Below are 9,791 nucleotides of genomic sequence, written 5' to 3' on the forward strand. Positions count from 1 at the left end.
CTTTAATTTACAGCCCGCAATGTCATACTTACCCTGTAACTACATGGAACAAGAGTAGCCTATATTTTCCCAGCATTTAAAAAAAAAAGTTGCAATAGTTTTACTTGCCTTGAAACTTAATCAGTGCACCTTTACAATAATAACAAATTAGCCTACTTTATAAATGCACTGATATGTACCCCGTAATTAAAAAAAAAAGCCTTTATGTATTTTTATACTATTATTACAAAAAGGTGCAGTTTATGTACTCGCTAAATTGCTCCCAAAAGTAAGATTCTAAAATACTTAGTCTAAATAATTTGCCTAAATAATTTGTTATTTTCCTGTTTCTTACCCCTTTATTCACAAAACTTTACATATTATTCCCCTATACTTACACGTACGTACTTTATAGGTACACTGTCATTACCTAAAGTTATACTGTACTTTCATTTTAATTACACAGTACTTTCCGGGCTGTAATCTAAAGCGTTGTAAATTTTCCAATCATAAGCCATTATTCAAAGTTTTTATCAATGATTTTCGTCAAACGCTTTCTGTTTCAGAGAAGACCAAAGCAAGGAAAACATTGTCTTGTTGTGCTCTCTTCAAAATCCCCCTTTAAATTTTGTGGCATTTTCTTATCATAACATGCTCTAATTGATTGTATCTCCTTTATCTTTTTGCTTATCTTTTCTTGTATTATTATTATTATTGTACATTTTGTCTGTTTTTTTTTCTTTTTTTTTTTTTTTCTCTTCTCTCCTCTGGTGTATGTTTCGATTCTTGTTTTAAATGCTGATAATATTTGTTGACTGTTATATGTTTATATCTAATAAATAAATAAATTATATATTATAATAATATAATAATATATTATATATATAATATAATAAAAAAAATATATATATATATAAAAAAAGAAAAATATACGGGCCCAAGCTTATATATATATATATAAGACAGAAAATATTACTTGTCTTACCTTATTCTGATTTTATGATACACTCAAAATATTCCACAACATTGATTAACATTGATTAACCCGTTGATTAACTGGTGGTAAAATATTCTTACCGTCACATACCTAGTATATTTTTATATAGATACAATAGGCCTACCTGATTTTGAACACAAGAGGGCAGTATAGCACTATGAATGACATGATTTATTTATTTTTTGGACTAAAAAAACATTCTGGCTGTTTTTAAACTTAAACAATTATTAAATTGAAAAAAAAGAATAAAATGGGTTTAGTTCTGATATTTGTATAATTTTATATAGAAATAAATGGTGTATAATTACATTTTTAGAAGATATGAGGCTTTTAGTGTTTCCATTTTTGACATTACTTTAATCCCTCACCATAGCAAAACCATTTGAGATATGTATTATCCGTTCACAATTTAGCATCTTTAATGTATTTTCATCATGTTGAAAAAGTTTGGTGGGAATAAAATAAACCACTTAAGAGGAGTGGGTAAAAATTCAGAGGCTGATTTTGCAAAGAAATCCACATTCAAACCAAAATATCTGACTTCCTGTTGGTCGGAGCTAATGACTGTAAATTAGAAAGTTGTCCGGCTCAATGAGACCAATATATGTACTGATTTTTGTAACTGTTGGTAACTAACCCCCCCCCCCCCACACACTTTTGTCAAAAGCATTTTGAAAGTGACACACTTCCTGCTGCCAGTTGGTGGCGCTATAACTTTGACTCACAATAGTTACATCCATCTGATCGGCCTCTTACCACGAACACACTGCTGAAGTTTCATCAAGATCAGTTAATGTATGCAGAAGTTATAACACTTCGTGTTTCTCTTTTCTCGCCATAAATTTGTTTCCTCGCCACGACCAAACCGAGATATTAACCGTTCGAGATATTAAAAATCCGTCCGCAATTTAGCATCCTCAATGTCTTGACTTCATGCACACCGAGTTTGATGGGGATTGAATTAATTCTCTAGGAGGAGTGTTTCAAATTCCACAGCAAGCGTTCTCCAAACAACCCATAATAGCTGACTTCCTGTTGGGCTGGCGTATAACTTAAGAGTGCGAAAGTTGTTCGGCCCGATGAGATCTATATGTGTACCGAGTTTCATATTAATTCATGCAAGCTAGTTTGATCTATGGACCAAGTTTTCGGACCCCATTCAAGGGGGCGCTGTTGAGCCCCCCTGCCACGCCCGGGTACCAGCTTCAGCCCGGCCCTGATGGCCGCAGGTTCTGACCTGTGTGCAAAGTTTCAAGAGTTTTCGAGCACGTTAAGGGCCCCAAATGCCCCTGAAACCTTGAAAAACAATTATAAAAGCAAATCTCTCCTAACAGACAAATCCCCCACACCCCCCCCACACACAGAGACACAGATACAGAGAGAGAGAGAGAGAGAGAGAGAATTCCCCCAAAAATCACATTCAAACCAAAATATCTGACTTCCTGTTGGTCGGAGTTAATAACTGTAAATTAGAAAGTTGTCCGGCTCGATGAGAACAATATACATACCGATTTTTGTGATTCTAGGAAAAACTAAGCCCCCGTTTTTGACTAAAGGTGGCGCTACTGAGCCCCTCACCACGCCCATTTCTGAAACTTTGCACATGTCTACTGGATAATAAATATGATGTGTCTGTCGAGTTTCATGCATTTTCAAGCATGTGAAGAGTCTCAAAAGCATCCGAAAAGAATATTAAAGTTTGATGCGTTGCCACAGCAACAGTATCTAAGATATCAATAATCCTTTCACAGGTCTACATCTGCTGTGTGTCTACATAGGCCTTTTTCACACTTCCGGGTTTAGTGTTTCCGGTGCTCACCAACACAGGGTAAACTTACTTCCGGTGACAACAACAATGGCCGAGTCCAAAAATAAGTGTTGCTGTAGCGTCCCTCAGTGCAGCAATTCTAGGCAAAAACAACCTTATTTAAGTTTTCACGGGTATCCTTTGAACGAAGACCAAAAAAAGAAATGGGTCATCGCTATTAGACGTGATGAAGGGTCTACGTTCGTCATTCGGAGAGGCAGCACGTATGTCTGCAGCAGGCCCGGCTGCAGGATGAAATGACTGAGGGGGCATGTGAAATTGTTAAGGGGGCTTAAAGGGTTAGTTCACCCAAAAATGAAAATTCTGTCAGTAATTACTCACCCTCATGTTGTTCCAACCATGTAAGTCTTTCGTTCATCTTCGGATCACAAATTAAGATATTTTTGATGAAATCTGACAGATTTCTCACTCCTCCATAGGCTTTCAGAGGGACCCAAACTCGCCGGCCCAGAATAGTTATTAAAAACATCGTTAAAATAGTCCAAGTGACTACAGTGGCTCTACATTAAGTTTATCATGCAACGACAATACTTTTTGTGCGGAAAAACAACAAAAATAACGACTTTATCCAACTATTAGTGTTCTATGTGGGCCTCTGACGAGAGTTCACGGGAGCGCCAGGACGCATGCGCGAGAACTGAGATTACGGAGTTCTTCTTCTTCTTCTACTTGTTACTGGCTGCTCACTCCTTGGGAGTATTACCGCCATCTACTGTACAAGATGACGTCCCGACATTGCCGGAAGCGCAAAACGGTCTATTTATAAGCAGAGGAAGACGCGCACTGTATGTAAGCTATTCGACACTTATTGTGATTTAGGTCTCGATGATGTCGGGACCAGAGTCCTGCACGGGTCCGATTTTGTAAATCCGCCCGTACCCGCAGTGCTTCAAACCGCATCCGACCCGTTATCCGTCAACAGCACAAATTAAAATCCGCACCCGACCCGCTTAAAATAGAACCGACACCCGACCCGCACCCGAAATAAAATCATTTTAGCCAGTCACATTATAGACACAATTACAATTATTGCCAGGTCATACAGAAGTTATAACCACAATTAACACAAGGACAACTTCAGCCGAAGCTGTCAAAAGGCCGGTACATGAAGAACATGGCTAACGTTACCACAAAACTGAGTAACCTAACAGACGCGGCTACAACACTATATCTGCCACGCAATTTCGTCTAGCCTACATCAGACAATTTTGGGTTCAAACACGCCCTGCACACCACACATACTGAACAGTGTTACATTTGAAAAATACTGTTCGACAGAACTGCTTGGACCCGTATCCGACACAGTTGGATATTTTTCACCCGTTTGAGCAAAATTTGCGGGTCACCTGTCGGGTACCCGAAACCGTGCAGGACTCTAGTCGGGACGTCATCTTGTACAGTAGATGGCGGTAATACTCCCAAGGAGTGAGCAGCCAGTAACAAGTAGAAGAAGAAGAAGAACGCCGTAATCTCAGTTCTCGCGCATGCGTCCTGGCGCTCCCGTGAACTCTCGTCAGAGGCCCACATTGAAGAACACTAATAGTTGGATAAAGTCGTTATTTTTGTTGTTTTTCCGCACAAAAAGTATTGTCGTCGCATGATAAACTTAATGTAGAGCCACTGTAGTCACTTGGACTATTTTAACGATGTTTAGGATAGTTAACAACTATTCTGGGCCGACGAGTTTGGGTCCCTCTGAAAGCCTATGGAGGAGTCAGAAAGTACTCAGATTTCATCAAAAATATCTTAATTTGTGATCCGAAGATGAACAAAAGACTTACATGGTTGGAACAACATGAGGGTGAGTAATTACTGACAGAATTTTCATTTTTGGGTGAACTAACCCTTTAAGATGTTGAATAACTTCTAGCAGATTAGATAGTGAAACAGGCTCAAACATACATAACTGAGCAGTGGTGCAAGATTCTGGCTGAACTAGAAGATAAGCTGGATTCAAAACAGAATTAGAGATATTTGATATTTGCAGAAGCAATGATCTTATGCACAAAAAATTGCAAGCTCTCACAGTATTATCAACAACAGCTGGGCCTACAATGTTCAGGACTGTATTTATTGCTCGAAATAACACCCTTGGACAATGATGATTCTGTGAGATTAAAACTGAAAAGTATCGTGCCTTAGCAGATTTAACAAACTGTTGGTAGGTAATCATAGTAAGTTGGTAAGTAAAAATAGTCTCTGAGTATCTCATATGAGACTTGGAGCTTATATTTTTTCCAATTCCTTTCAGCCATTTCCATTTTTACCTAAGTAATCGACTTTCCCCATTAAGCCAGGGCTGAGCTACCTTTTTAGATTTTACCTTTTTAAAAGTTATGGAATCCAGAATACCATTGCATTTTGAATTAAAACTAGCCACCAACATATCTGACCCCTGACAACACTGTTAGACTTTTCTGTCATTTCTACAGTTATTTACTTTAAATCCCTCAGTATTATACTGCTATTTCTCTTTAGAGTAAATAACTGTGATTCCCATTTTATCATGGGAATTTTCTGTGACGTCTAACACCACATACAGAGACTTACTGTATTTTTTAAATTTGCTGTATACTACTGTATTTGACGTAACACACCATTCCATTGTGCTTTTTATTTCCTAATTTTTGCCTTAAGGCCCTTTCACACTAGCCTGGATGCCAGCCGAACTTATCCCTGTCCACAAAATTTTTAGGTCGGGAAGTTCGGTCTGGACTCGATCCGTTGAGGAGCTATTATGCCCGAACAAAAATTGTTCGGACCAATCAAATTGTCAGGGCCGGCTTTATACGATGATGGACAGATGAGCAACGGTAACGTAATCATCCACGTCATCAACGAGCGCTTGGGTTGAATTCAAATGACTGCCGCTGGAGAATTGAGATTTCACGAGTTCATGCTTACAAATAAGTCAGATAGAATAAATGCATATTTGGCGTGCTGTCTGAGGAGAGGGCTCGGGCTCGGTATTCGGCCCGAACCCAAAGTACTCCCCCCGTATTCCTGGCTGTGGAAGAACAAGCCGAGAGTGAGTGGAGGGATGCTGAAAACTGTCAAGGAATGTTAGGTGAGTGACAGAGTGAATAAATATATGCTTCCTCTCATGCTGATAGTGTAGACCGTAGATGGTTGATTGGATTGATTATTTGAAATGCTCCTCCTGAACTTTGTTTATGAAACATCATGTGTAGATTCCGCCATCGCGTCTGTTATAGAAGATATCGACAGCGCATTAATTTTAAAAGAGGAACAGAGAACCGCGATCAAGGCATTTGTCGATCGGAAACATGAATGAAAAACATACGTCACTTACTCCGTTGCTCTGATTGGTTGTAGGTCTATCCAATTGAGTGCAGAGGCATTTTCTTTCCTGGTTCGGTTGAAACACGCCCCATAATCAAAGCTCAATGGAGCAGTATCAGACTCACATTCTGACTAGAATCTGAGTATGACGACGTCAGGCTACTTTCACACCGGACGCATAACGAAAAAGCGAATAGTTGGCGTGCGAATAGTTCGCGTCAAAACCATTCACATCAGCCGCGACGCAAATTTGCTACGTTTGTGACGTTCAGAGCTTCAACATTCCAAAACTTTTGCACCGACAGCTGAGAAAACATGGACACTTCATCATCATCATCCAGTGAAGACGAGCTTTTCATTTTCTTTAAAAGACAGAAAAGAAGGTTTTGGGTGCACCCAGTCTTAAAGAACAGAGAGTCTGAAGGGGAGTATGCTAATGTCCACTTTTAGTTTCCTTTTCCTCTCTCCTTTTTCTCACTTAGGTGTCCCTGAGGTTTTTCCACTGTTTTTTTGCGTCTTCAACTAAACACAGAGCGTTTTGTAATGTCAATACACATTACATGTAACAGACGAAGTAACAAGTTAAAATCATTCGACTAGAAACTGTAGATATCACACAAAGAATGTATAGTATAGCCTACTAAAAGCACCCCTAAATAGTCTCACTACATTTTGTTACATTTTCAAAGTAAACACGGTCTCTGTCTATGTCTTTGACGATAATAGTGTTAGCTTTCTATCCCAAATGTAGTTTAGTCTGCTAGCCTACACAGCACAGGACTATACAATGACTAAAACTATCACACAACATACTCACAGTCATGATAACCGAGTTGGTTGGCAATGCTACGCCACACAATTGTCCTTGTAGTATGTGATTGGCTGAAGCCTTTTCTTTCGCCGCAAAAGTAGAAAAAAATCAACATTGAATCGGAAAAAATAAAAGTCGTTTTTTCGCCGCAGCACATTCGCGTTCGGTGTGGAAGCACTCATTACACAAACAGCTGATCAAAAATTAAAAATGCATCGTGCGAATTATTCGTGCGTCAAAATCGCATCCAGTGTGAAAGGACCTTTACACCGCGTGTCTACAATGCTATAATAGTCAGAGGCTGTCTATATTGGACAAATTGAAGCGGCCGGACCATTAATGCAAAATGCAAACCTGTTTGTCCCTTGTCAGAAATAGCGCGAGCGCTTGGACTTGGAGTAGCCTACCGTACATAAGAAATATAACGGGGCATCACTAATACACTGTCTGGGATTTGTCGTGTTGCGCCGGAGCATCCAGTGTAAAATCACTGGGTTCTGACTGTCTTTTGTTGGATCGCGCCGTTTGTGTCTGCCCGGGGTAGAGACGGAATTCACTTCACAGAGAGAGAGACCAGCAAGCAAGGTATAAAACATTCTGTGTGTGTTGACAGGATTGTGCAACCCAGTTTAACTCGTCAACATGGTGGTAACGAACTTTACCACGGTAAACTGCGCTAACGTTTCGTTTTACAGACTTTGTTAGATTATTGAATTGTCGAGTTAAAATATGCCAACGAGCAATGCTTAGTTTACATTAACAATAAATGAACTAATGTGAAATTCTGTTTTGGTTGTAGATAACGTTGGCCTTCTGATGGGAAAATAACATTGTATGTTAGCTAACACATTTTATTTGGCTAGTGGCCACCTTTCTAGTTTTAGCATTAGTTTGCAAACTACATATTATAGTTTTTTTTAAATGGAATTTAATATTTACTGCCATTTTTTGTATGTGTTTAAAGGCAACTGCAACAAAGCACCACTTCGCACCAGTGACTTCTAGCAAGATTCCGGAGGTAGGCCATTTGTGATATATTTTGACATAAGTTTGCTGAAATGATTAGCAATATGTGATAAGTGCTTTGGAGCCACTGGTGCAGACTAGGTAGCATACAATATCTTATAAAATCTCTATAAAATTGGCTAACTTTATATCAAATAAGTGACCTTTGCATCATGTCTAACTTGATATTTATTACACAGCAAATGAACCAATCAGAAGATGGACCATTTTCTATGTTCAGTCTCACCAGATTAAATGTATCCAGGTAAGCACTGCAGTAAAACTCTCACTAATTCATTCATACCAAATCTAGCATTCTAAACAACTTAAGTTTATATTTTTGCATTATTTTAATACAGACCAGGGAACATTCTGATGTTGTCAGTCAAGTTCTGAACAGGAACCAATCTTTGGACAAGTTCATTTATTCACAAAGGTTGACAAAAACATTGTGTTGGCTTTTTAAAGATGATTTTGATGATGACTTTTACTCCTATGCTGTGGAAAAGATGGATGAGTAGACAGTCAGACATTGATAATAATAAGAAATGTTTCTTGAGCATCAAAGAGACTTCTTTCAAAAACATTAAGACACTTAAAGACAGGGTCGGCAGTTTTTTTCTAAAATTTTTTTTTCCAAATTTGTTTAAACTTTCTTTATATACCAATACATAATTAAAATGTAAGTACTCTGAAAAAGAGAGTATAAAAATCGAGTGTCTGTAGTCCTCTCAGGGCGCAATAAACACAGCTACTTATTCCATTCACTCCCACCCCCTTTAACCTGTTATATAATACAAATACTTCTTTTGGCCACATGAATCCAACAAATGTTTGGAAATAAGTGGAATTATTTTGAAGGTGGGGTTATGTGTCATGTATTGTGAAAAGAACTGTGTTTTTTCCTGTGTTGGATATTTCCTTTTTGACTGCTTTAAAATGTATTTATATTCTGCAGTTTTATGAATGTAATGGTTGATATTTCATTATAATACTTGTATAAGCTAAACAACCAATGACTCTACATTCATTTTGTCAAATGCTAACATTTTGTTTATGATTTTATGTATATTTTTTAGCAATGTGTGCAGTGAAGGACAGCACATAATGTGTTAATTTAACATGTTTACACATCTTTGTGCTAACCTTTCTGACATATTTACTTTGTTAAAATCATCTACACGCCATGCTAGACCGAGACCAATTTCATCGTGAAGTCGCACACGCCGTTAGGCAGCACTAAAGAAGAAGAGAAAATCATTAACACAATGAATGAGTTAAAATTAACACAAAAAACGTTAATAATCTTAACCATTAATGTGTAAACATTTCACACATCATTTCCAGCATTGGCAGACTGTTTATTTTGTGAAATATATTATGGTTATTAAATGGTTTGTATGTCAGTAGTACTTATGTAGGATAAAAATAAAATTAATTATATATCAAAATTATGATATCTAATTTATATTTAGTACAAATAAAAATAATTACAGTAGTGTACTGATTACTGACTCAAACGCCTCAGAAAACTCAGAGGCAGTCAGCATTAATGGGCCTAACACGACGATCAACTGACTCACAGCCTCGAGTGGGCCTAGTGAAAAACATATTAATATTAATAATATAATGATCTGATAGCCCAATGTTTTCTATAACAAGCTCGCACACCAGAACACCCCAGGACAAAACCAAATCTAATGTGTGGCCTTGTAAGTGAGTAGATCCCACTACAGACTGAATAAGGTTAAAAGAATCTAACACAGTTACAAAATCTTGTACTAGGGGCCTATCCGGGCAGCAGATATGAATAATATAACAAGGCTGTCACAGCAAGTGGTCATATAGGATAAAAATTCAGAAAATTC

Source organism: Abramis brama (genome assembly GCF_963993115.1).
Source record: "Abramis brama genome assembly, chromosome: 9".
Lineage (NCBI taxonomy): Eukaryota > Metazoa > Chordata > Actinopteri > Cypriniformes > Leuciscidae > Abramis > Abramis brama.